The sequence below is a fragment of the Pinus tabuliformis genome, chromosome 6 (genome assembly GCF_031772625.1).
Source record: "Pinus tabuliformis cultivar Carrire ecotype Pingquan chromosome 6, CPIR1, whole genome shotgun sequence".
Taxonomy (NCBI): Eukaryota; Viridiplantae; Streptophyta; class Pinopsida; order Pinales; family Pinaceae; genus Pinus; species Pinus tabuliformis.
In genome coordinates, this window is record NC_142292.1 from 1496645876 (window position 1) to 1496673683 (window position 27808).

The 27808-nt window shown below is 39.2% G+C and overlaps 1 pseudogene; it reads right to left on the bottom strand.

Annotated features, from left to right (window-relative positions):
• Positions 1-1833: 1833 nt before the first annotated feature.
• Positions 1834-27808, bottom strand: part of LOC149264331 (uncharacterized) — a 32935-nt pseudogene continuing 6960 nt past the window's right edge.

Below are 27808 nucleotides of genomic sequence, written 5' to 3' on the forward strand. Positions count from 1 at the left end.
ACTACTGCAAAAAAAAATGAACATAAATGCATCTATTGACAATTGAATAAACTAGAAAACTACATCACACAACAAAACTACTAAAAATAAACATATATTATTGCAAATAGAACAAATAAATAGAATGTACTAGAATTCAAATTCCCTTTTTCATTAATATAGACAAAATTTACATAATATGCAACCCTCCCCTTTTTCATTAATATAAACAAAATTTACATAATATGCAACCCTCCTTACCATGGGGACAGGGAGGCTGCGTTGCCTCCCACACTCTTCTCTCACTCAAAGACTCTACATAACACTAAGAGAGACAGACCCAAAACTATCATTACCTTCTTTACAAAACTCCTAACCCTAATATTTTTTTTATTGCATAGAGGGAATATTTTAATATTTTAATAAAAATACCTCATAATTGTTTTTCAGTCCATCACAAATTTACATTTCAGGTCATTTTCATTTCATTACATTTGCATTTACATTCTATATTTAATTATGGTTACATTCAGCTTACAACAGACCCCCCGACACAAATCCTAGCTCGTCCTAAGCCAAGTACATTCGGTCATTCGTGCATGCTTGTGCTACTACTGTGTGATTCCAATCCACCTCTAAATGTTGAACTACAGGCTATGCACTAACAGGCTACTCTGCACTCCCTCTTGGCACACCTCTTCCTCTGTTTATGGGCTCCCAATCCTCATGGTCACAAGACCCCATCTCTCTTCTCCTTTCATGGGCATCCAAGCCTTTGGTCGTAAGATCCCACTCTCTTCTTCTCTACTCTATCTATTACAGCTTGCAATTATCTCTTTGTTTCTCTCCCTTCTTCCACTATCCGTGTTTGTTGTACCTGTGCGGACTCTTTGCTCTTTGTTACTTGCCATTGTTTTTGGAATTCTATGTTTTTGTTGGGTTGGAGTCTTCAACTGCCAATCTCTATCTCTCTTCTTGTACCTTCTGCTAGTCTGGGGAATCTGAAAAATGAAAGGTTCCAGCTCGTTTGCACAATACCAACTAGCGACACTGGTGGGGGTCTTAATAAAAACTGCCCATATTTAATTTCTATGATGCATGGGTTTTATATGAGATGAAAAAAATAAACAACAAAAATAACATGAAATAAAATGGTCTGCAACCAAAATTAAAATTATGGGCTCTTCACATTATGAGTTCTGGCTCCCCAAAAAATCGTCGCCAAATTTATGAATCATGTAATTAAGGTAAATAATCTAACAACGCTCTTCATTTTTCAAAAGAAATGTAGTCATATGTAGTAGCACTGGGCTGGTTCTACAGTTTTCTAAGAGCACTAATAAGTGACCAGATTTGGCGCATGTGTGACAATTGAAATCATTGAAACATTGGCTCACAACATGACCAAGCTCCCCATAATTTGAACACAATAATTTCATGGTGCACTCCACCGCAACATGCCCAAGAAGTCAGTGGACTATCCCCGTCCATACTGACCTGGTTTCAAACACCCCAAGCTTCTTCAACCACACTAACAAACTGGGGGTGGCTTTGTTGCATCCCCTAGCTTCTGATTTCAATTCTCCATGCAAGACTCGAAACTGAGCACGCAGAGGGCCTTGCGCCTACCCTCATGGCACTACACAACCATATCCCACTGCACAATGGTCAAACACTACATTGACTGTTAATTCCTAAAGAACACTGACCACCTGTCAAAATGATTGTTAAGAGGGAAAAACACATCAGACTAGTTTTCACTTCCTCTACTAGGTTGGTGTATATAAGATTAACAAACTTAGCTTGTGCGACTTTAAAAATTTGTTGCACGGTATCATATGAAAATATTTCACCTTACAATTGCCACCTTTTGTCTTGCATAATTGCATCACCACCATCATCTATCCCATGACACCGAGAATTGTTTCCTTAAGTGTCATGGAAGACATTAGGCACAATCTCTCAACTACTCTCCTGGCTTGAGGATGCTGGGATGTTGTTGTGGATGATCTTCAGGGCCAGATATGAGAAAAGTGTGACTTTCTACCTAAAGAAGAGGTGTCATTTCGACCTCAACTATGCATCAAATCATATTCTGGATCATATGTAGGCATCTCATATTGACATACCAGGAAAAAATTATACTGCACAAGCCATGGAAGAATGTAGTTGGTGTGATACATATTACTCTACAAGTCATCATTTTACATATAATTACAGAGCATCCACTTTGGTAAAATTTTATGTTTCTTTCCCAGAGGTGGCTTTATTACTACTCTCGATTTTGTTTAAAGGGCAGTCTCTGAAGAGGTGCCCATGTTCATGGAATTTGCGGCATCTGAAAGGAACATGCTCGTAGTCCACCGTCTACACCCATTCTTCATCATATACTTCTAGAATTATCTCATCCGGTAGAGCTCCAGAAAGGTCCATTTCTACGCAAATATGGGCAAAGGAGGTGTATTTTCCTCGCAATGTGGCCTCTGATATTTAAAAAAAGAACCCTAGTTTATTGCCTATGGCTTTTAATGATTCTAGCTGCCAATAATCTAGAGGTAGGGAATAGAGTCTTATCCATACTGGAACCAAAGTGAACGTCTCTCGTTCCGGAAAAAAATTTATCACCCGTGGCCGCATATAAAGGCTTGCATCAGCATAGAAGTATGGTCCTCCTTCAAACACCCTGTCTTTATCCTCTAGGTTTGTAAAAACAACTGTGAAGAAACCCTTGGATCCAAGGTGCAGATCTATTTCTCCCTTGGGTTTCCAGTGATTCTTTATCCATGCATTTAAAGCTTTCTTTGTAGGCCATAACCCCATGAATTTACATATCACAGCATAAGTTGCCATGTGTTCCCTATGCGCCTGTAGCGCTGGATCACTTAACACCACTCTGGGTGTGATGGTCGCCCTAGGTTTACATGGTCCTGTCTGACTTCTGTGAACAGCTTTTTGACTGTCTCCCTCTATTCGCTTCTCTTTTCTACCTTCTTCCTGCTTATCTTCTTGCTCCTATGAGCTTCTATTTTCCTGTTTCCCCTTTCCTGAAATCTCGTTTCAGCTTCCAGTGGCTTCTTGAAGCGATTAGAGACTGCCTGCCTATAGGAGGGAGTGGAACTCCCCCCGTCTCGTCCCTCCATGGTGCCCAACACTGATCTTCTTCTGCAAACCCTAGCTTTGCGCATATTTTCTCCAGCCTCCTTCCCTAAGTATTCCTACTTTCAAAGCGAAACTAAAGATATTTGTTCAAGACAATAATCATCTAAAGAGCAAGTACCAATATTTGGTTATGTTCAAGAAAATATCCATTTCCTATTTCGTCTAAAGAAAAAACTACCAAACATTTCTTATCCATATTTGTTCAAGAAAATATCAATTTTCAGTTTCTTCTAAAGACCAAAGTACCAAACATTTCTTATCCAGTTTTATTCAAGAAATTAATACTTATCTACTTCACTCAACTTTGTTAGAGAGATTGACCAAAAAAAGATTCCTTTAACCACCCAACCTGTGAGATTGCCAATTATGTCCAGGTCTCCCCTCCAGCCTCCTAGCTTCCAGAGTAGTTAAAGACAATAGTCATTTTAGGACCTCAAATCTCCCAATCGAGTCCATAATGTTTTGTTTTAGGGTTTCCACTGGCTGTGACCATCTCAAGAAGAACATTCAACAATGCAACTACTTTTCTAAACAGTGTCCTGTCAGAAACTTGTTCTTTGTTCCACACTCACTTCCTTTCTTAGCCACTCATGGCTTTTCCCAAGTGAGAGATTTTCTTTTAATCCCTCAAGGGAAGGAAGTAATTGCCTAAGTACCTGAAAACTCAAGATTTTCCTTTTTAAGTCTTTCTTGTCATTTCTCTAACTAAGCATCATTTTTTTAGCAAATAAAATAATAACCTCAACATTTTATTTCTAAGTTCTTTTACCAGCCTCTAACGAAGTGAATTACCAAGGTTTTCAGTAAAAAAATGCCAATTGTTTATATGCTTAGGGGTGTTACAATGTATATCTTAAAATAGTTTGTGTTTTGTTAAGAGTTTATCTGTTTTGAATTGTAAGGAAATATGTTAACATTCCAAAACTCAGAGGTATATATATATATATATATATATATATATATATATATATATATATATAGATGGTTTCATTAAAATTAAAAATTATAAAATAATAATAAAATGCATTATTTCAATAAAAAAATTTACATTTAAGAGACAAAAAAAAATCACCACTACTACAAAAACTAAGCATAAATGCATCTATTGACAGTTGAATAAACTAGAAAACTACATCACACAACAAAAATACTAAAAATAAACATATATTGTTGCAAATAGAACACATAACTAGAATGTACTAGAATTCAAATTCTCTTTTTTCATTAATACAAACAAAATTTACATAATATGCCACCCTCCTTGCCATAATATGCAACCCTCCCTGCCATGGCGACAAGGACGCTGAGTTGCCTCCCACACTCTTCTCTCACTCAAAGACTCCACATAGCACTAAGAGAGACAGACCCAAAACTCTCATTACCTTCTTTACAAAACTCCTAACTGTAATATTTTTTTATTGCATGGAGGGAATATTTTAATATTTTAATAAAAATACCTCATAATTGTTTTTCCCTCCATCACAAATTTAAATTTTAGGTCATTTTCATTTCATTACATTTGCATTTACATTCTATGTTTAATTATGGTTACATTCAACCTCCAACAAACCCCGACACAAATCGTGGCTCGCCCTAAGCCAGGTGTAGTCGGGCATTCATGCATGCTTGTGTTTCTAATGTGTGATTCCAATCCACCTCTAAATGTTGAACTGTAGGCTATGCACTAACAAGCTACTCTATACTCCTTGGCACACCTCTTCCTATGTTTATGGGCTCCCAAGCCTCATGCTCACAAGACCCCATCTCTCTTCTCCTTTCGTGGGCATCTAAGCCTTTGGTCACAAGATCCCACTCTCTTCTTCTCTACTCTATCTATTACAGCATGCAATTAGCTCTTTGTTTCTATCCCTTCTTCCACTCCCCATGTCTGTTGTACCTGTGCGAACTCTTTTCTCTTTGTTACTTGCGAGTTTTTTTTGGAGTTCTCTATTTTTTTTGGGTTAGAGTCTTCAACTACCAATATTTGTCTCTCTTCTTGTACCTTCTCTTAGTATGGGGAATCTGAAAAATGCAAGGTTCCAAATCGTTTGCACAATACCAACTAGCTCTTTGTTTCTCTCCCTTCTTCCACTCCCCGTGTCTGTTGTACCTGTGTGAACTCTTTTCTCTTTGTTACTTGCGAGTTTTTTTTGGAGTTCTCTGTTTTTGTTGGGTTAGAGTCTTCAACCGCCAATCTTTGTCTCTCTTCTTGTACCTTCTCCTAGTATGGGGAATCTGAAAAATGCAAGATTCCAAATCGTTTGCACAATACCAACTAGCGACACTGGTGGGGGTCTTAATAAAAACTTCCCATATGTTTTGCCCATATTTTATTTCTGTGATGCATGGGTTTTATATGAGTTGAAAAAAATAAACAACAAAAATAACATGAAATAAAATTGTCTGCAACCAAAATTAAAATTATGGGCTCTTCACATTATGAGTTGTGGCTCCCTCGGAAAAAGTTCGGAGCCAAATTTCTGAATCATGCAATTAAGGTAAATGCTCTAACAACACTTCATTTTTCAAAACAAATGTAGTCATATGTAGTAGCATTGGGTTGGTTCTACAATTTTCTAAGAGCACTAATAAGTTACCAGATTTTGCGCATGTGTGACAATTGAAATCATTGAAAAATTGGCTCACGACATGACCAGGCTCCCCATAATTTCAACACAATAATTTCATGGTGCACTCCACCGCAACATGCCCAAGAAGTCAGTGGCTATCCCCGTCCACACTGACCTGGTTTCAAACACCCCAAGCTTCTTCAACCACATTAACAAATTGCGAGTGGCTTCGTCACATCCCCTAGCTTTTGATCTCAATTCTCCACGCAAGACTTGAAATTGAGCATGCAGAGGGCCTTGCGCCTACCCTCCTGACACTACGCAACCATATCCCACTGCGCAATGGTCAAACACTGCATTTACTGTTAATTCCTAAAGAACACTGACCACCTATCAAAATGATTGTTGAGAGGGAAAAAACACATCAGACTAGTTTTCACTTCCTCTACTAGGCTAGTGTATATAATATTAACAAACTTAGCTTGTGCAACTATAAAAATTTGTTGCACGGTATAATATGAAAATAGTTCACCTTAAAATTGCCCCCTTTTGTCTTACATAAGTGCATCACCACCATCATCTATCCCAGGACACCGAGAAGTGTCATGGAAGACATTAGGCACAATCTCTCAACTACTCTCCTGGCCTGAGCACGCTGGGATGTTGTCGTGGATGATCTTCAGGGCCAGATATGAGAAAAGTGTGACTTTCTACCTAAAGAAGAGGTGTCATTTCGACCTCGACCGTGCATCAAATCATATTTTGGATCATATGTAGGCATTTCATATTGACATATCGGGCAAAAATTATATTGCGCAAACCATGGAAGAATGTAATTGGTGCGATACATATTACTCTGCAAGTCGGCGTGATACATATAATTACAGGGCATCCACTTTGCATATTTCTCCAGTTCAAACTCATCCTCACAAACAATGCACTATGTCGCCACATCGTTGTTGCTGACCTCCACCTCCTCTAGAGCTTCCACTAATGCTTTCGACGTCAAAAGCGGGCCCCTTCTCCTAGGTTCCAATGCTGCAACAACTGCTCTAGCCCGTGACCCTGAGGAGATTGATGTGAGGGAATCTGGGGGATTTTATCCCTGCAAATGAGCAAAAACTTTCGCAAGCACAAAAGTAGCCAAGGAGCCAACCACCATTAAGAGTTCAGGAAGCCACAAAGAGCCCAAAAGAAACCCAAAAAATTTTGAGCGAAGAAATTGTTGATTTTTCACTTTTTGAAGTTGCAGACTAGCTAGGACCATATCCTCCATCTGACCACAAGTTCAACCACTTGGGCTTCTCTCGACCATTTCTTCCACCCGACTGAAGAAGTGAACTAGGATTTTTTTGGCTGTTGTAATTTTTTGGTGGCCCTCTGGCTTGGAGGGTCGACAAAAAGAAAATAAAAACAAAAAAACTCATTATTTCTACAAAAACTGAACATAAATGCATCTATTGAAAGCTAAATAAACCACAAAACTACATTACACAAAAAAATACTAAAAATCAACGTATACTGCTACAAATAGCACACATAAAACTAGAATTCACTAGAATTCGAATTCCCTTTTTCATTAACATAGACATAATTTACATAATATGCAACCCTGTCTTCCATGCCGAAAGGGAGGTTGCGTTATGTCCCACACTCTCCTCTCACTCAGACTCTTTTCAACATGAAAAAAGCTATATTTTCTATTATGAAAAACATATAGAGATGATAGTACATAATAAAGATGATGGAGATATACATGTTTGCACCTGTTTATCTGAATACAGGCCAAAATCTGGGGAGAACAAAAAAGCAGAACAATAGGAAACAACTGATTGTTCATCATGTTCAGAGAATATAGATAAGATATGAGGACTGTATAGTCAAAATGTAGGATATAGATAATAACAGAGGTCATCCATGATGGAAAAGCAAAAAGAAAGGTCAAAGGTACATACCGGATCTGAGGTCATGAGAAAGGAGAGTTATATACCCGGCATGAGAAAATCCTGAATCTGGTAGGAAATGTTTTCCACTGTGATGCACATCGACCATATGCCATGCTGAGAAAGGAGACCTTTCTTCGATAAAGCATCCGTAACTGAGTTTTTACCCCTATCAATATGATCAACGGAGAAGTCCGGCCTATTGTTCCATATTGTTTCAATCCTTTCCAGCCATCCTGATAAATTATAGTTCCTAATGACATGTTTGGATCGAACATGGTCAATGATCATCTTAGAGTCTCCATATATTTTCAGCCCTTGCAAATTGAGAAAATCACATAAGGAAAGAAGTCCAGCAAGAGCCATAATCTCCGCCTTATTGTTAGTACCAGTCCCTCCATTCCAATAAATTTCAAATTGTTGCCCAACAGTAGGGATGATAAATACACCGCAGGCACAAATACCCTATTGTGTTGCCCCATCAAAGTAGGCACGTGGGAATCCCGATGGATCCATGGAAGAAACCTTCCTCAAATCTCTGAAACGGGATTGTTTTTGGCATGCATAGGGAATAGTGCATATGCAAAATAGAATCAAAAACTGATAGATGGCATTCCATTTTAGATTCAAAAATACATGCATTCTGCCACTTCCAGATTGCCCAAATGACCAGTAATGGAATGGGTCTCATGTCACTATTCATGTCACTCCACCAACCAAATGCATCAGCAATAGAGGGGAAGGAGATTCTGTTTAGCCCAAAATGTGCTACCACAAGCTGCCAAATCGACTGAGATTTCCGACAGAGAATGAACAAATGGAGATTGTTTTCAATGTTTTCCCTACATAGGGGACACATGGCCAGCCCACACCACTGTCTCTTCTAGAGATTTTCCCAAGTAAGGTTCCTGTTATGAAAAACCAACCAAGCAAATAGAATGATCTTAAGGGAACATCCTGATTTCCAGAAAGAAACAGGGAAGATGGGATTCCACTGATCAGTTCCTGATTGTATAAGAAGCTGGTATATGTGCTTAACATATATATTAGTACTGCCGCCAAGCCCCTTCCATATTAAGAAATCCTCTTCCATAGCTCGATAGATGCCTCTATCCCGCATGTTTAATATGATCATGTTCCATTGATGAGCCAATGTATTTCTAAGTCCCAAGTCATCAGCAGATTTCCAAATTGGAATGGCTCCCTCCCATCTGTGTATGACCTTATCCCAAAAAACGATTCCCCTATTGTGCAAAGCCCCAATCAGTTGTGGGGAGAAATGGATCCTATCATCCCCCCCCAACAAAATCATCCAAACCAATAATAATGTTTTTTCCAGATTGAAATTTCCAGATCAGATTTTTTAAGAAAAATTGTTGAATTTTCCTGAAACTCCTCCATATGGCCGAACCACGAGGGGATCCAATGTAACCCATTCGGAACCAAAATGAAATTTCTTTGTTCTCCATATACTTCGATCTAATAGTATTACTCCATATAGAGTCCCCCATGACAACTTTCCACATGGATTTACATAACAGTGCCTTTCGAAACAGATTTAAGTCCATTATGCCCCATCCCCCCATCTTTTTTGGGCGTGCCAGCATCTCAAGTTTTACTAAATGGTATTTTTTTTGGTCTTTGAGGCCACCCCAAATAAAGTTGGCAGTCATCCTGTTGAGCCTGCTGATAATGGATGATGGAATGAGGAAGAGATGTGCCCAATATACCATAATCTGAACCAGCACCGCCTGGGTCAATATCACCCGACCACCAATGGACAGGCATTTGAATTGCCATCCTGAAATTTTCTTATAAAAGCGCTCAGGTAACCAAGACCAATCATTAGCTGAATATCCAACAAATTTCAAGCTAAAGCCAAGGTATTTCAATCCTTGATTGATAGGATAAACTTTAATCTTGAAAAGTTGAGAAAGAAAATTAATAATTTCCCCGTGTATATTCTCAACATGAAATGATGATTTATCTTCATTTACAGACATCCCGGAAGCATTTTGAAACTGTTCCAAAATTTCATGTATGCAAATCCATGTCGCCCTACAAAGCATAGCCGAGAAAAGTATGTCATCAACAAAAAAGCTATGGGAAATGGAAATACCTCTGCAAATAGGGAGAGGCCTTCATCTATTTTGTTGAATCGCTCCTTTTATATGAAGGCTCAATGAATCCATGACTAGAATAAAGAGAAGAGGAGACAAAGAGCATCCTTGCCGCAAGCCCCTAGCCGCCTTGAAAAAAGGAGAGGGTATGCCATTAACGAGGACAACAAAATTTACGTCAACCACACATGCCATAATCCAATTTGTACATTGGCCATCAAGACCGATCTTATATAGAAGGCATCTTAAGAAGCCCCAGTCGACACAATCATAAGCTTTTTTAAGGTCGATTTTTAATAATGTTGCCTCAGTCTTTTTTATATGCATGGAATGAAGGCATTCTTGTGTGAGAGCCACCGCCTCCAATATGTTGTGATCTTTTAGGAATCCATGTTGCTCAGGGGATAAGTGAATGGATAAAGTATTCCTCAGCCTAACAGCAATAATCTTGGAGATGATCTTATACAGAACATTGCACTGTTGGAAATAATACTGAGAGGGGGGGGGTGAATCAGTATTATCAGAACTATAAAACTTTTTCAATGCTCAGAAATATATACGCTACTTCAGTTAAGCTAACCCGCGTGTACACGCTACTGTGTCTAAAGAAACTTGCGTATATCCAGAAATCTTATGATTCAGTTAGCTTAGTCTTCAGTAAATACATCAGATCATTATTAAGCATATTAACAGTAACCAGGTGCAGAATAACAGAACAGAGCATCACACAAGAGCCACACACATGAACACAAAGATATAAGGTGGAAACCCAATGTGGGTGAAAACCACCTGCTGCAAGTCATCTCAATCTTCTTCTTAATAAGAAAATCCTTTTACAATATTTGTACTGGTGCAGTCTTATACCAGTACGGGAGCTACAACCCCCTTTGCTCTTGTACTAGCCGATCCATTTACTAGTATGCAGGCTACTACCTGCTATAATGCTCCAAAGATCTCCCTTAGCTTTTGTACTAGCTTAGATACTAGTACGTAGGTGCTTGCCTACAATCTTCTCACCTTCAGGTACCACGTTTCATCAATTTTCAGAATGGATACACTGAAGCAGAACACATAATCTGTAAGGCCACTTTTCATCCAATTTTCATACTGGACCCATAACTATCATTGAAGCTCAAAACAATCATCAAACCCTGAATCACTGAAACCCTGTTAACAACAGTCACCAGAACACAGAGCAGACACAGAACTCTGTAATAACCATCAGATCCATCTGCAACTTCAAATATCAAGCTTTACAATGTATACGCTACTTCGATGAATCAAACCCGCGTGTATACGCGCTTTTTACAAAGACAACCCGCGTACAGATCTAAAAATAATTTCTCATAACTTGCAGCTGTACCAAACATCAGTCATACTCATAACACTTATAGAATAATACATGCGTCAGTATGTAGATCTAGAATAAGCATCATAAAGATAGTTCATTTCAAACCATTTGATCCCGATCTCTCCTTAGATCTAGTTCTCCATCAACCGGTGAGATCTCTCCTTAGCTCAGATCAAGCAATGCATCATCAACCCATAACCCTGCATACTGGATCTAATGCTTCATCATATATTCAAGACATTTCAGATACGTTTGCCTAATGATTTCCTTCTCCTTATATAGCCTTAGGCCTTGTTCAATACCAAGGGCCACAACCATAGAAATCCAATACCATCAACTTCAAAACTAGGGATCAACACGTCCGTCGAGACACCAAGGTCCAAAACCATAGGCACAACTTCCAAGGAATAACCGCCGTGGACCAAAGATAAGTTTTCCATATACACGCTCTTTTACTGAAGCCAACCTGCGTGTACACGCGACTTGGGCTTAATGAACCTGCGTGTATGAACTTTCTCTTCTTCTTATAGTCTGATCATCAATTCCTTGTTGTTGTCCTTCTGCACTAAGATTTCTCATCAGTGTGGTTTGCCATCAAGGACAACACTTGTCTCATAATGCCAACAATCTCCCCCTTTGGACTTGATGGCAAAGCTAACTTGTCACACTTATAACTATCATCTGATTCCTTTGAGCTGTCCTCCATCAGTCACATCTGATATCTCTTCTGAAGATTCATCCAGTTATACATAAGTGAGATATTCTTCTATGAGAGGGTTGCCATCAAGTATAACACATGCATCATAATGCCAACAATCTCCCCCTTTGGACTTGATGGCAACAACACCAAATCACTTTCCCCCTTTGACATCAAGGGCAAAGGGTGGACCAAGATATTCTCTTCCTTTGCTGAATCATTCCACTGTCCATACTCCCCCTGAGTACCTGCTGAAATCTCTGAATAATCTCCCCCTTTGTATATGCCAAGGTGTACCAATCTATCCATGCTCCCTCTGAGTACATGCTGAATCTCTGTACCGCTGAAGTGTGCTGTTCATGCTCTTCCTGACTGTAGGCAAGATCTGCAAAAGATGTTCTTCAAGAAGAACATGACTCTATACATCATAAAAGACCTTCCTATCATCAAAGACTCATACATACATCCATCTCTCAACTAAGTGAGGATATACAAAAATTGACTCATCCACCCAACCAAGTGGGGATACATCAAAAGTTTACATATGACAACCAATCATATTGCATCAATCATCCCAGGCATAGTGGGGAAACCAAAATAGGTCGTTACATGACCTTGACACCATGAAAGAGATACCACAAAAGAGATATATGACATAGAAACGAAAGAACTAGACCAAGACTTATGAAAGTCACCAATAATCGCCAGCATCTTGTCAATCACCATTCAGATCAGCAACCAAGAGATCCTTTTGTTCTCCCTCTGACTTTGTTTCACCTGAAATCAACAACAAATGTGAACCAGAACCAAAGGCTTTAAGATAATGCCAACAATGCATCATTGGAAGATTATCTGCTCCCCCTGAACCTGTGCCAGATGATCTCTGTCAGACCCATATCAGACTTTCTGCAACCAACATCTGTCCCTGCTGATTTCCTTCAAAAATCAATATACGCGTCTGTATCCACATAAACAAGCGTATATACGCGGATAGGCCTTATGCAACTCGCGTATACCAATTTCCATATCAGCAACCTGTAAATGTCCTGTAGAGAATAAGTCATCAACCTATAACAAGGTATGTCTGCATCAATTCATCCCTTTGAACAGGATTCAGAGTCATTCACTTGTGTGAAACCACCATAGCCATTTCATCAAGCTCTACATGATCCAAGTATCAATACTTGGGAACATCTGCATCAACATATGTAAGTATCAACCTATCATCATATAGATATGAACTCATCATCATGTCTCCAACAAAGCAACTTTGAGTAGTCATCCATGTATCAGCACTATGTATCTTGAGCTCAAGCTCATTTGAAGCAACAATTCTTATCCACAAGAGTGCCTGCATCATAACTGTGTGATCTTTATGCATATGACAACAGCAGTATATAAGTGACTCATCATCAAGTGAGGAAGATGTGTATTCAAGCTTTGTACTTCTCCTTGTCCTTATGAAGATCACCATGTAAGCACCATATATGCATTATCAAGCAATCAACCATAAATCTGATCTGATCATTAACTATGTAGCCCCAAGAGTCACATCATAGCAAGATATATCATTTGGCCATATAAGAATCATCACCAAGGATTATTAACCATAATGCCAACAATGAATTACTAAAGGCATATGCTCCCCCACAACCAGTGCCATCTGTTAGATCTGATCATGCATATATCAGCAATAAGCATCAAAACATCATCATCCTCAAGTTAGGATCAAAACACTTCTAGACATCTTACAAGTATCAAAGCATTTTCACACATCCTCAGCCGACTGTAATTAATAGAGCAAATAACAGACTGAATCATATCAGATCCTTTTTCTGATCCTGTCCCCACTGCTTTTCCTCAGACTGACATATACGCGACTTTGCAGTGTCTAACTCGCGTATATACGCGACTTCCCTTTAAGTAACTTGCGTATGAGATTCAGAACACTGAAGTTTTACACTTTCAGCTCCCCCTGAGTCTGATATGTCTGTGTTGTGCTGTGTCTCAGTACATTGTGCTGACTGTACTTCCTTCTTCCTCCATATCTTCAAGTGTGATGAGGTTTTCTCCTTTCGGTGTGATGTCCATCCTTTGTTCCTGCATTCCTTTGCTATATGTCCAAGCTTGTTACATGCATAACATCTAACTTGTTTCATGTTCCTCCTGTAGCAATCAGCAGCTTTGTGACCATACATATTGCAAGAAAAGCAATATCCATTAAAGTACCTTGATTGAGATGACCTGTCCGCATAATAGTCTTGAACTCTTCTTCTTCTACATCTAGCTGCAACATGTCCAAGATTATGACATACATAACATTCAATATTATTCATAGGAGGAGTAAAAGATTTTCTTTGAAGACTTTCTTTCCTTGGTTGATGATGAGATTGACCTTTCATCTCCTTGTTGATCATTTTGGATTTCTCTTTAGAGTTCCTTGCCTCACCTTGTGAACTAGATTCACCTTCAACAGATTCATGGAAACCAAGACCAGTCTTGATAGCAGGAGACCTTTGACTACTAAGAATATCATCCAAAGCTTTAGTACTATCTTGAAATCTCAAAAGTTTATCCTTTTCTTCTAATTTACCTTTCAAGATATTTACCTCAACTTGAAGTTGTTCCTCCTTTTCCAGACATTGCTTCTTCATGTCTTCTCCATCTTTCCTTCCTTCTTCCAACTGATGCCTTAGTTTGAGAATCTCCTTTTCTTGTTCTTCATTCAGATCCTGCTGCATTTGACGAACTTGGAAGGCACATTCTAGTTGAGATTTTAAGCTGGTGACTTCGTTTTCTTGTTTTGCAATAGCTTGGAGTAGATCTGTATTCTGCTTCTTTGATTCTTCAAGATCTCCTTTTAGTGAGGGGATTGTAGCTTCAAGATTTTCATAGTAGCTGGATCTATCTTTGAGTTTCTTGATGGTTGTGCTTCTTTCGCTGACTTCTTTTCTTAATGATGTCACTTCATGCTGCAATTTTTGACATTGGTCTTCCTTGTCCTTGAGTAGCTATCTTACCTTGTTTCCTTCTTCTAGTTGGGCCTTTAGTTTGGTAACTTCTTCTTTGAAAGCACATTCCCTTTTGTTCAATAGATCTTGTTGATCTTTAACTTTGTCTGCAAGCCTTCTAAATACTGCCTCTGTTTGACACTTTTCTTGCTCACCCATACAAGCATGTTCAGTAGTTTCACTATCACTTCCATCTCTTTCACAAGGAAATATAGCTGGAACATCAGAGGATAACACATTCATACCTGATAATGATTCTGAATCTGAAGAGCTTCTTATACCTAATCCCCAATCGACTCTCCCACTGTCATAGATCTTCTGAGATGTCTTCTTCTTCTTATGAGCTTTCCTCTTAAGCTTCTTTCCCATTGTTCCACGGATCTCCTTCAAGCGATCAAGCTTCTACCAAAGGACCTGGCTCTGATACCAATTGTTGGAAATAATACTGAGAGGGGGGGGTGAATCAGTGTTATCAGAACTATAAAACTTTTTCAATGCTCAGAAATATATACGCTACTTCAGTTAAGTAACCCGTGTGTACACGCTACTGTGTCTAAAGAAACTTGCGTATATCCAGAAATCTTATGATTCAGTTAGCTTAGTCTTCAGTAAATACATCAGATCATTATTAAGCATATTAACAGTAACCAGGTGCAGAATAACAGAACAGAGCATCACACAAGAGCCACACACATGAACACAAAGATATAAGGTGGAAACCCAATGTGGGTGAAAACCACCTGCTGCAAGTCATCTCAATCTTCTTCTTAATAAGAAAATCCTTTTACAATATTTGTACTGGTGCAGTCTTATACCAGTACGGGAGCTACAACCCCCTTTGCTCTTGTACTAGCCGATCCATTTACTAGTACGCAGGCTACTACCTGCTATAATGCTCCAAAGATCTCCCTTAGCTTTTGTACTAGCTTAGATACTAGTACGTAGGTGCTTGCCTACAATCTTCTCACCTTCAGGTACCACGTTTCATCAATTTTCAGACTGGATACACTGAAGCACAACACATAATCTGTAAGGCCACTTTTCATCCAATTTTCATACTGGACCCATAACTATCATTGAAGCTCAAAACAATCATCAAACCCTGAATCACTGAAACCTTGTTAACAACAGTCACCAGAACACAGAGCAGACACAGAACTCTGTAATAACCATCAGATCCATCTGCAACTTCAAATATCAAGCTTTACAATGTATACGCTACTTCAATGAATCAAACTCGCGTGTATACGCGCTTTTTACAAAGACAACCCGCGTACAGATCTAAAAATAATTTCTCATAACTTGCAGCTGTACCAAACATCAGTCATACTCATAACACTTATAGAATAATACATGCGTCAGTATGTAGATCTAGAATAAGCATCATAAAGATAGTTCATTTCAAACCATTTGATCCCGATCTCTCCTTAGATCTAGTTCTCCATCAACCGGTGAGATCTCTCCTTAGCTCAGATCAAACAATGCATCATCAACCCATAACCCTGCATACTGGATCTAATGCTTCATCAGATATTCAAGACATTTCAGATACGTTTGCCTAATGATTTCCTTCTCCTTATATAGCCTTAGGCCTTGTTCAATACCAAGGGCCACAACCATAGAAATCCAATACCATCAACTTCAAAACTAGGGATCAACACGTCCGTCGAGACACCAAGGTCCAAAACCATAGGCACAACTTCCAAGGAATAACTGCCGTGGACCAAAGATAAGTTTTCCATATACACGCTCTTTTACTGAAGCCAACCTGCGTGTACACGCGACTTGGGCTTAATGAACCTGCGTGTATGAACTTTCTCTTCTTCTTATAGTCTGATCATCAATTCCTTGTTGCTGTCCTTCTGCACTATGATTTCTCATCAGTGTGGTTTGCCATCAAGGACAACACTTGTCTCATAATGCCAACAATCTCCCCCTTTGGACTTGATGGCAAAGCTAACTTGTCACACTTATAACTATCATCTGATTCCTTTGAGCTGTCCTCCATCAGTCACATCTGATATCTCTTCTGAAGATTCATCCAGTTATACATAAGTGAGATATTCTTCTATGAGAGGGTTGCCATCAAGTACAACACATGCATCATAATGCCAACAATCTCCCCCTTTGGACTTGATGGCAACAACACCAAATCACTTTCCCCCTTTGACATCAAGGGCAAAGGGTGGACCAAGATATTCTCTTCCTTTGCTGAATCATTCCACTGTCCATACTCCCCCTGAGTACCTGCTGAAATCTCTGAATAATCTCCCCCTTTGTATATGCCAAGGTGTACCAATCTGTCCATGCTCCCTCTGAGTACATGCTGAATCTCTGTACCGCTGAAGTGTGCTGTTCATGCTCTTCATGACTGTAGGCAAGATCTGCAAAAGATGTTCTTCAAGAAGAACATGACTCTATACATCATAAAAGACCTTCCTATCATCAAAGACTCATACATACATCCATCTCTCAACTAAGTGAGGATATACAAAAATTGACTCATCCACCCAACCAAGTGGGGATACATCAAAAGTTTACATATGACAACCAATCATATTGCATCAATCATCCCAGGCATAGTGGGGAAACCAAAATAGGCCGTTACATGACCTTGACACCATGAAAGAGATACCACAAAAGAGATATATGACATAGAAACGAAAGAACTAGACCAAGACTTATGAAAGTCACCAATAATCGCCAGCATCTTGTCAATCACCATTCAGATCAGCAACCAAGAGATCCTTTTGTTCTCCCTCTGACTTTGTTTCACCTGAAATCAACAACAAATGTGAACCAGAACCAAAGGCTTTAAGATAATGCCAACAATGCATCATTGGAAGATTATCTGCTCCCCCTGAACCTGTGCCAGATGATCTCTGTCAGACCCATATCAGACTTTCTGCAACCAACATCTGTCCCTGCTGATTTCCTTCAAAAATCAATATACGCGTCTGTATCCACATAAACAAGCGTATATACGCGGATAGGCCTTATGCAACTCGCGTATACCAATTTCCATATCAGCAACCTGTAAATGTCCTGTAGAGAATAAGTCATCAACCTATAACAAGGTATGTCTGCATCAATTCATCCCTTTGAACAGGATTCAGAGTCATTCACTTGTGTGAAACCACCATAGCCATTTCATCAAGCTCTACATGATCCAAGTATCAATACTTGGGAACATCTGCATCAACATATGTAAGTATCAACCTATCATCATATAGATATGAACTCATCATCATGTCTCCAACAAAGCAACTTTGAGTAGTCATCCATGTATCAGCACTATGTATCTTGAGCTCAAGCTCATTTGAAGCAACAATCCTTATCCACAAGAGTGCCTGCATCATAACTGTATGATCTTTATGCATATGACAACAGCAGTATATAAGTGACTCATCATCAAGTGAGGAAGATGTGTATTCAAGCTTTGTACTTCTCCTTGTCCTTATGAAGATCACCATGTAAGCACCATATATGCATTATCAAAGAATCAACCATAAATCTGATCTGAACATTAACTATGTAGCCCCAAGAGTCACATCATAGCAAGATATATCATTTGGCCATATAAGAATCATCACCAAGGATTATTAACCATAATGCCAACAATGAATTACTAAAGGCATATGCTCCCCCTCAACCAGTGCCATCTGTTAGATCTGATCATGCATATATCAGCAATAAGCATCAAAACATCATCATCCTCAAGTTAGGATCAAAACACTTCTAGACATCTTACAAGTATCAAAGCATTTTCACACATCCTCAGCCGACTGTAATTAATAGAGCAAATAACAGACTGAATCATATCAGATCCTTTTTATGATCATGTCCCCACTGCTTTTCCTCAGACTGACATATACGCGACTTTTCAGTGTCTAACTCGCGTATATACGCGACTTCCCTTTAAGTAACTTGCGTATGAGATTCAGAACACTGAAGTTTTACACTTTCAGCTCCCCCTGAGTCTGATATGTCTGTGCTGTGCTGTGTCTCAGTACATTGTGCTGATTGTACTTCCTTCTTCCTCCATATCTTCAAGTGTGATGAGGTTTTCTCCTTTCGGTGTGATGTCCATCCTTTGTTCCTGCATTCCTTTGCTATATGTCCAAGCTTGTTACATGCATAACATCTAACTTGTTTCATGTTCCTCCTGTAGCAATCAGCAGCTTTGTGACCATACATATTGCAAGAAAAGTAATATCCATTAAAGTACCTTGATTGAGATGACCTGTCCGCATAATAGTCTTGAACTCTTCTTCTTCTACATCTAGCTGCAACATGTCCAAGATTATGACATACATAACATTCAATATTATTCATAGGAGGAGTAAAAGATTTTCTTTGAAGACTTTCTTTCCTTGGTTGATGATGAGATTGACCTTTCATCTCCTTGTTGATCATTTTGGATTTCTCTTTAGAGTTCCTTGCCTCACCTTGTGAACTAGATTCACCTTCAACAGATTCATGGAAACCAAGACCAGTCTTGATAGCAGGAGACCTTTGACTACTAAGAATATCATCCAAAGCTTTAGTACTATCTTGAAATCTCAAAAGTTTATCCTTTTCTTCTAATTTACCTTTCAAGATATTTACCTCAACTTGAAGTTGTTCCTCCTTTTCCAGACATTGCTTCTTCATGTCTTCTCCATCTTTCCTTCCTTCTTCCAACTGATGCCTTAGTTTGAGAATCTCCTTTTCTTGTTCTTCATTCAGATCCTGCTGCATTTGACGAACTTGGAAGGCACATTCTAGTTGAGATTTTAAGCTGGTGACTTCGTTTTCTTGTTTTGCAATAGCTTGGAGTAGATCTGTATTCTGCTTCTTTGATTCTTCAAGATCTCCTTTTAGTGAGGGGATTGTAGCTTCAAGATTTTCATAGTAGCTGGATCTATCTTTGAGTTTCTTGATGGTTGTGCTTCTTTCGCTGACTTCTTTTCTTAATGATGTCACTTCATGCTGCAATTTTTGACATTGGTCTTCCTTGTCCTTGAGTAGCTTTCTTACCTTGTTTCCTTCTTCTAGTTGGGCCTTTAGTTTGGTAACTTCTTCTTTGAAAGCACATTCCCTTTTGTTCAATAGATCTTGTTGATCTTTAACTTTGTCTGCAAGCCTTCTAAATACTGCCTCTATTTGACAATTTTCTTGCTCACCCATACAAGCATGTTCAGTAGTTTCACTATCACTTCCATCTCTTTCACAAGGAAATATAGCTGGAACATCAGAGGATAACACATTCATACCTGATAATGATTCTGAATCTGAAGAGCTTCTTATACCTAATCCCCAATCGACTCTCCCACTGTCATAGATCTTCTGAGATGTCTTCTTCTTCTTATGAGCTTTCCTCTTAAGCTTCTTTCCCATTGTTCCACGGATCTCCTTCAAGCGATCAAGCTTCTACCAAAGGACCTGGCTCTGATACCAATTGTTGGAAATAATACTGAGAGGGGGGGGGTGAATCAGTATTATCAGAACTATAAAACTTTTTCAATGCTCAGAAATATATACGCTACTTCAGTTAAGTGAACCCGCGTGTACACGCTACTGTGTCTAAAGAAACTTGCGTATATCCAGAAATCTTATGATTCAGTTAGCTTAGTCTTCAGTAAATACATCAGATCATTATTAAGCATATTAACAGTAAACAGGTGCAGAATAACAGAACAGAGCATCACACAAGAGCCACACACATGAACACAAAGATATAAGGTGGAAACCCAATGTGGGTGAAAACCACCTGCTGCAAGTCATCTCAATCTTCTTCTTAATAAGAAAATCCTTTTACAATATTTGTACTGGTGCAGTCTTATACCAGTACGGGAGCTACAACCCCCTTTGCTCTTGTACTAGCCGATCCATTTACTAGTACGCAGGCTGCAACCTGCTACAATGCTCCAAAGATCTCCTTAGCTTTTGTACTAGCTTAGATACTAGTACGTAGGTGCTTGCCTACAATCTTCTCACCTCCAGGTACCACGTTTCATCAATTTTCAGACTGGATACACTGAAGCACAACACATAATCTGTAAGGCCACTTTTCATCCAATTTTCATACTGGACCCATAACTATCATTGAAGCTCAAAACAATCATCAAACCCTGAATCACTGAAACCCTGTTAACAACAGTCACCAGAACACAGAGCAGACACAGAACTCTGTAATAACCATCAGATCCATCTGCAACTTCAAATATCAAGCTTTACAATGTATACGCTACTTCGATGAATCAAACCTGCGTGTATACGCGCTTTTTACAAAGACAACCCGCGTACAGATCTAAAAATAATTTCTCATAACTTGCAGCTGTACCAAACATCAGTCATACTCATAACACTTATAGAATAATACATGCGTCAGTATGTAGATCTAGAATAAGCATCATAAAGATAGTTCATTTCAAACCATTTGATCCCGATCTCTCCTTAGATCTAGTTCTCCATCAACCGGTGAGATCTCTCCTTAGCTCAGATCAAGCAATGCATCATCAACCCATAACCCTGCATACTGGATCTAATGCTTCATCAGATATTCAAGACATTTCAGATACGTTTGCCTAATGATTTCCTTCTCCTTATATAGCCTTAGGCCTTGTTCAATACCAAGGGCCACAACCATAGAAATCCAATACCATCAACTTCAAAACTAGGGATCAACACGTCCGTCGAGACACCAAGGTCCAAAACCATAGGCACAACTTCCAAGGAATAACCGCCGTGGACCAAAGATAAGTTTTCCATATACACGCTCTTTTACTGAAGCCAACCTGCGTGTACACGCGACTTGGGCTTAATGAACCTGCGTGTATGAACTTTCTCTTCTTCTTATAGTCTGATCATCAATTCCTTGCTGCTGTCCTTCTGCACTATGATTTCTCATCAGTGTGGTTTGCCATCAAGGACAACACTTGTCTCATAATGCCAACAATCTCCCCCTTTGGACTTGATGGCAAAGCTAACTTGTCACACTTAGAACTATCATCTGATTCCTTTGAGCTGTCCTCCATCAGTCACATCTGATATCTCTTCTGAAGATTCATCCAGTTATACATAAGTGAGATATTCTTCTATGAGAGGGTTGCCATCAAGTACAACACATGCATCATAATGCCAACAATCTCCCCCTTTGGACTTGATGGCAACAACACCAAATCACTCTCCCCCTTTGACATCAAGGGCAAAGGGTGGACCAAGATATTCTCTTCCTTTGCTGAATCATTCCACTGTCCATACTCCCCCTGAGTACCTGCTGAAATCTCTGAATAATCTCCCCCTTTGTATATGCCAAGGTGTACCAATCTGTCCATGCTCCCTCTGAGTACATGCTGAATCTCTGTACCGCTGAAGTGTGCTGTTCATGCTCTTCCTGACTGTAGGCAAGATCTGCAAAAGATGTTCTTCAAGAAGAACATGACTCTATACATCATAAAAGACCTTCCTATCATCAAAGACTCATACATACATCCATCTCTCAACTAAGTGAGGATATACAAAAATTGACTCATCCACCCAACCAAGTGGGGATACATCAAAAGTTTACATATGACAACCAATCATATTGCATCAATCATCCCAGGCATAGTGGGGAAACCAAAATAGGTCGTTACATGACCTTGACACCATGAAAGAGATACCACAAAAGAGATATATGACATAGAACGAAAGAACTAGACCAAGACTTATGAAAGTCACCAATAATCGCCAGCATCTTGTCAATCACCATTCAGATCAGCAACCAAGAGATCATTTTGTTCTCCCTCTGACTTTGTTTCACCTGAAATCAACAACAAATGTGAACTAGAACCAAAGGCTTTAAGATAATGCCAACAATGCATCATTGGAAGATTATCTGCTCCCCCTGAACCTGTGCCAGATGATCTCTGTCAGACCCATATCAGACTTTCTGCAACCAACATCTGTCCCTGCTGATTTCCTTCAAAAATCAATATACGCGTCTGTATCCACATAAACAAGCGTATATACGCGGATAGTCCTTATCCAACTCGCGTATACCAATTTCCATATCAGCAACCTGTAAATGTCCTGTAGAGAATAAGTCATCAACCTATAACAAGGTATGTCTGCATCAATTCATCCCTTTGAACAGGATTCAGAGTCATTCACATGTGTGAAACCACCATAGCCATTTCATCAAGCTCTACATGATCCAAGTATCAATACTTGGGAACATCTGCATCAACATATGTAAGTATCAACCTATCATCATATAGATATGAACTCATCATCATGTCTCCAACAAAGCAACTTTGAGTAGTCATCCATGTATCAGCACTATGTATCTTGAGCTCAAGCTCATTTGAAGCAACAATCCTTATCCACAAGAGTGCCTGCATCATAACTGTATGATCTTTATGCATATGACAACAGCAGTATATAAGTGACTCATCATCAAGTGAGGAAGATGTGTATTCAAGCTTTGTACTTCTCCTTGTCCTTATGAAGATCACCATGTAAGCACCATATATGCATCATCAAGAAATCAACCATAAATCTGATCTGATCATTAACTATGTAGCCCCAAGAGTCACATCATAGCAAGATATATCATTTGCCATATAAGAATCATCACCAAGGATTATTAACCATAATGCCAACAATGAATTACTAAAGGCATATGCTCCCCCTCAACCAGTGCCATCTGTTAGATCTGATCATGCATATATCAGCAATAAGCATCAAAACATCATCATCCTCAAGTTAGGATCAAAACACTTCTAGACATCTTACAAGTATCAAAACATTTTCACACATCCTCAGCAGACTGTAATTAATAGAGCAAATAACAGACTGAATCATATCAGATCCTTTTTCTGATCCTGTCCCCACTGCTTTTCCTCAGACTGACATATACGCGACTTTGCAGTGTCTAACTCGCGTATATACGCGACTTCCCTTTAAGGAACTTGCGTATGAGATTCAGAACACTGAAGTTTTACACTTTCAGCTCCCCCTGAGTCTGATATGTCTGTGCTGTGCTGTGTCTCAGTACATTGTGCTGACTGTACTTCCTTCTTCCTCCATATCTTCAAGTGTGATGAGGTTTTCTCCTTTCGGTGTGATGTCCATCCTTTGTTCCTGCATTCCTTTGCTATATGTCCAAGCTTGTTACATGCATAACATCTAACATGTTTCATGTTCCTCCTGTAGCAATCAGCAGCTTTGTGACCATACATATTGCAAGAAAAGCAATATCCATTAAAGTACCTTGATTGAGATGACCTGTCCGCATAATAGTCTTGAACTCTTCTTCTTCTACATCTAGCTGCAACATGTCCAAGATTATGACATACATAACATTCAATATTATTCATAGGAGGAGTAAAAGATTTTCTTTGAAGACTTTCTTTCCTTGGTTGATGATGAGATTGACCTTTCATCTCCTTGTTGATCATTTTGGATTTCTCTTTAGAGTTCCTTGCCTCACCTTGTGAACTAGATTCACCTTCAACAGATTCATGGAAACCAAGACCAGTCTTGATAGCAGGAGACCTTTGACTACTAAGAATATCATCCAAAGCTTTAGTACTATCTTGAAATCTCAAAAGTTTATCCTTTTCTTCTAATTTACCTTTCAAGATATTTACCTCAACTTGAAGTTGTTCCTCCTTTTCCAGACATTGCTTCTTCATGTCTTCTCCATCTTTCCTTCCTTCTTCCAACTGATGCCTTAGTTTGAGAATCTCCTTTTCTTGTTCTTCATTCAGATCCTGCTGCATTTGACGAACTTGGAAGGCACATTCTAGTTGAGATTTTAAGCTGGTGACTTCGTTTTCTTGTTTTGCAATAGCTTGGAGTAGATCTGTATTCTGCTTCTTTGATTCTTCAAGATCTCCTTTTAGTGAGGGGATTGTAGCTTCAAGATTTTCATAGTAGCTGGATCTATCTTTGAGTTTCTTGATGGTTGTGCTTCTTTCGCTGACTTCTTTTCTTAATGATGTCACTTCATGCTGCAATTTTTGACATTGGTCTTCCTTGTCCTTGAGTAGCTTTCTTACCTTGTTTCCTTCTTCTAGTTGGGCCTTTAGTTTGGTAACTTCTTCTTTGAAAGCACATTCCCTTTTGTTCAATAGATCTTGTTGATCTTTAACTTTGTCTGCAAGCCTTCTAAATACTGCCTCTATTTGACACTTTTCTTGCTCACCCATACAAGCATGTTCAGTAGTTTCACTATCACTTCCATCTCTTTCACAAGGAAATATAGCTGGAACATCAGAGGATAACACATTCATACCTGATAATGATTCTGAATCTGAAGAGCTTCTTATACCTAATCCCCAATCGACTCTCCCACTGTCATAGATCTTCTGAGATGTCTTCTTCTTCTTATGAGCTTTCCTCTTAAGCTTCTTTCCCATTGTTCCACGGATCTCCTTCAAGCGATCAAGCTTCTACCAAAGGACCTGCTCTGATACCAATTGTTGGAAATAATACTGAGAGGGGGGGTGAATCAGTGTTATCAGAACTATAAAACTTTTTCAATGCTCAGAAATATATACGCTACTTCAGTTAAGTAACCCGCGTGTACACGCTACTGTGTCTAAAGAAACTTGCGTATATCCAGAAATCTTATGATTCAGTTAGCTTAGTCTTCAGTAAATACATCAGATCATTATTAAGCATATTAACAGTAACCAGGTGCAGAATAACAGAACAGAGCATCACACAAGAGCCACACACATGAACACAAAGATATAAGGTGGAAACCCAATGTGGGTGAAAACCACCTGCTGCAAGTCATCTCAATCTTCTTCTTAATAAGAAAATCCTTTTACAATATTTGTACTGGTGCAGTCTTATACCAGTACGGGAGCTACAACCCCCTTTGCTCTTGTACTAGCCGATCCATTTACTAGTACGCAGGCTACTACCTGCTACAATGCTCCAAAGATCTCCTTAGCTTTTGTACTAGCTTAGATACTAGTACGTAGGTGCTTGCCTACAATCTTCTCACCTTCAGGTACCACGTTTCATCAATTTTTACACTGGATACACTGAAGCACAACACATAATCTGTAAGGCCACTTTTCATCCAATTTTCATACTGGACCCATAACTATCATTGAAGCTCAAAACAATCATCAAACCTGAATCACTGAAACCCTGTTAACAACAGTCACCAGAACACAGAGCAGACACAGAACTCTGTAATAACCATCAGATCCATCTGCAACTTCAAATATCAAGCTTTACAATGTATACGCTACTTCGATGAATCAAACCCGCGTGTATACGCGCTTTTTACAAAGACAACCCGCGTACAGATCTAAAAATAATTTCTCATAACTTGCAGCTGTACCAAACATCAGTCATACTCATAACACTTATAGAATAATACATGCGTCAGTATGTAGATCTAGAATAAGCATCATAAAGATAGTTCATTTCAAACCATTTGATCCCGATCTCTCCTTAGATCTAGTTCTCCATCAACCGGTGAGATCTCTCCTTAGCTCAGATCAAAATGCATCATCAACCCATAACCCTGCATACTGGATCTAATGCTTCATCAGATATTCAAGACATTTCAGATACCTTTGCCTAATGATTTCCTTCTCCTTATATAGCCTTAGGCCTTGTTCAATACCAAGGGCCACAACCATAGAAATCCAATACCATCAACTTCAAAACTAGGGATCAACACGTCCATCGAGACACCAAGGTCCAAAACCATAGGCACAACTTCCAAGGAATAACCGCCGTGGACCAAAGATAAGTTTTCCATATACACGCTCTTTTACTGAAGCCAACCTGCGTGTACACGCGACTTGGGCTTAATGAACCTGCGTGTATGAACTTTCTCTTCTTCTTATAGTCTGATCATCAATTCCTTGCTGCTGTCCTTCTGCACTAAGATTTCTCATCAGTGTGGTTTGCCATCAAGGACAACACTTGTCTCATAATGCCAACAATCTCCCCCTTTGGACTTGATGGCAAAGCTAACTTGTCACACTTATAACTATCATCTGATTCCTTTGAGCTGTCCTCCATCAGTCACATCTGATATCTCTTCTGAAGATTCATCCAGTTATACATAAGTGAGATATTCTTCTATGAGAGGGTTGCCATCAAGTACAACACATGCATCATAATGCCAACAATCTCCCCCTTTGGACTTGATGGCAACAACACCAAATCACTTTCCCCCTTTGACATCAAGGGCAAAGGGTGGACCAAGATATTCTCTTCCTTTGCTGAATCATTCCACTGTCCATACTCCCCCTGAGTACCTGCTGAAATCTCTGAATAATCTCCCCCTTTGTATATGCCAAGGTGTACCAATCTGTCCATGCTCCCTCTGAGTACATGCTGAATCTCTGTACCGCTGAAGTGTGCTGTTCATGCTCTTCCTGACTGTAGGCAAGATCTGCAAAAGATGTTCTTCAAGAAGAACATGACTCTATACATCATAAAAGACCTTCCTATCATCAAAGACTCATACATACATCCATCTCTCAACTAAGTGAGGATATACAAAAATTGACTCATCCACCCAACCAAGTGGGGATACATCAAAAGTTTACATATGACAACCAATCATATTGCATCAATCATCCCAGGCATAGTGGGGAAACCAAAATAGGCCGTTACATGACCTTGACACCATGAAAGAGATACCACAAAAGAGATATATGACATAGAAACGAAAGAACTAGACCAAGACTTATGAAAGTCACCAATAATCGCCAGCATCTTGTCAATCACCATTCAGATCAGCAACCAAGAGATCCTTTTGTTCTCCCTCTGACTTTGTTTCACCTGAAATCAACAACAAATGTGAACCAGAACCAAAGGCTTTAAGATAATGCCAACAATGCATCATTGGAAGATTATCTGCTCCCCCTGAACCTGTGCCAGATGATCTCTGTCAGACCCATATCAGACTTTCTGCAACCAACATCTGTCCCTGCTGATTTCCTTCAAAAATCAATATACGCGTCTGTATCC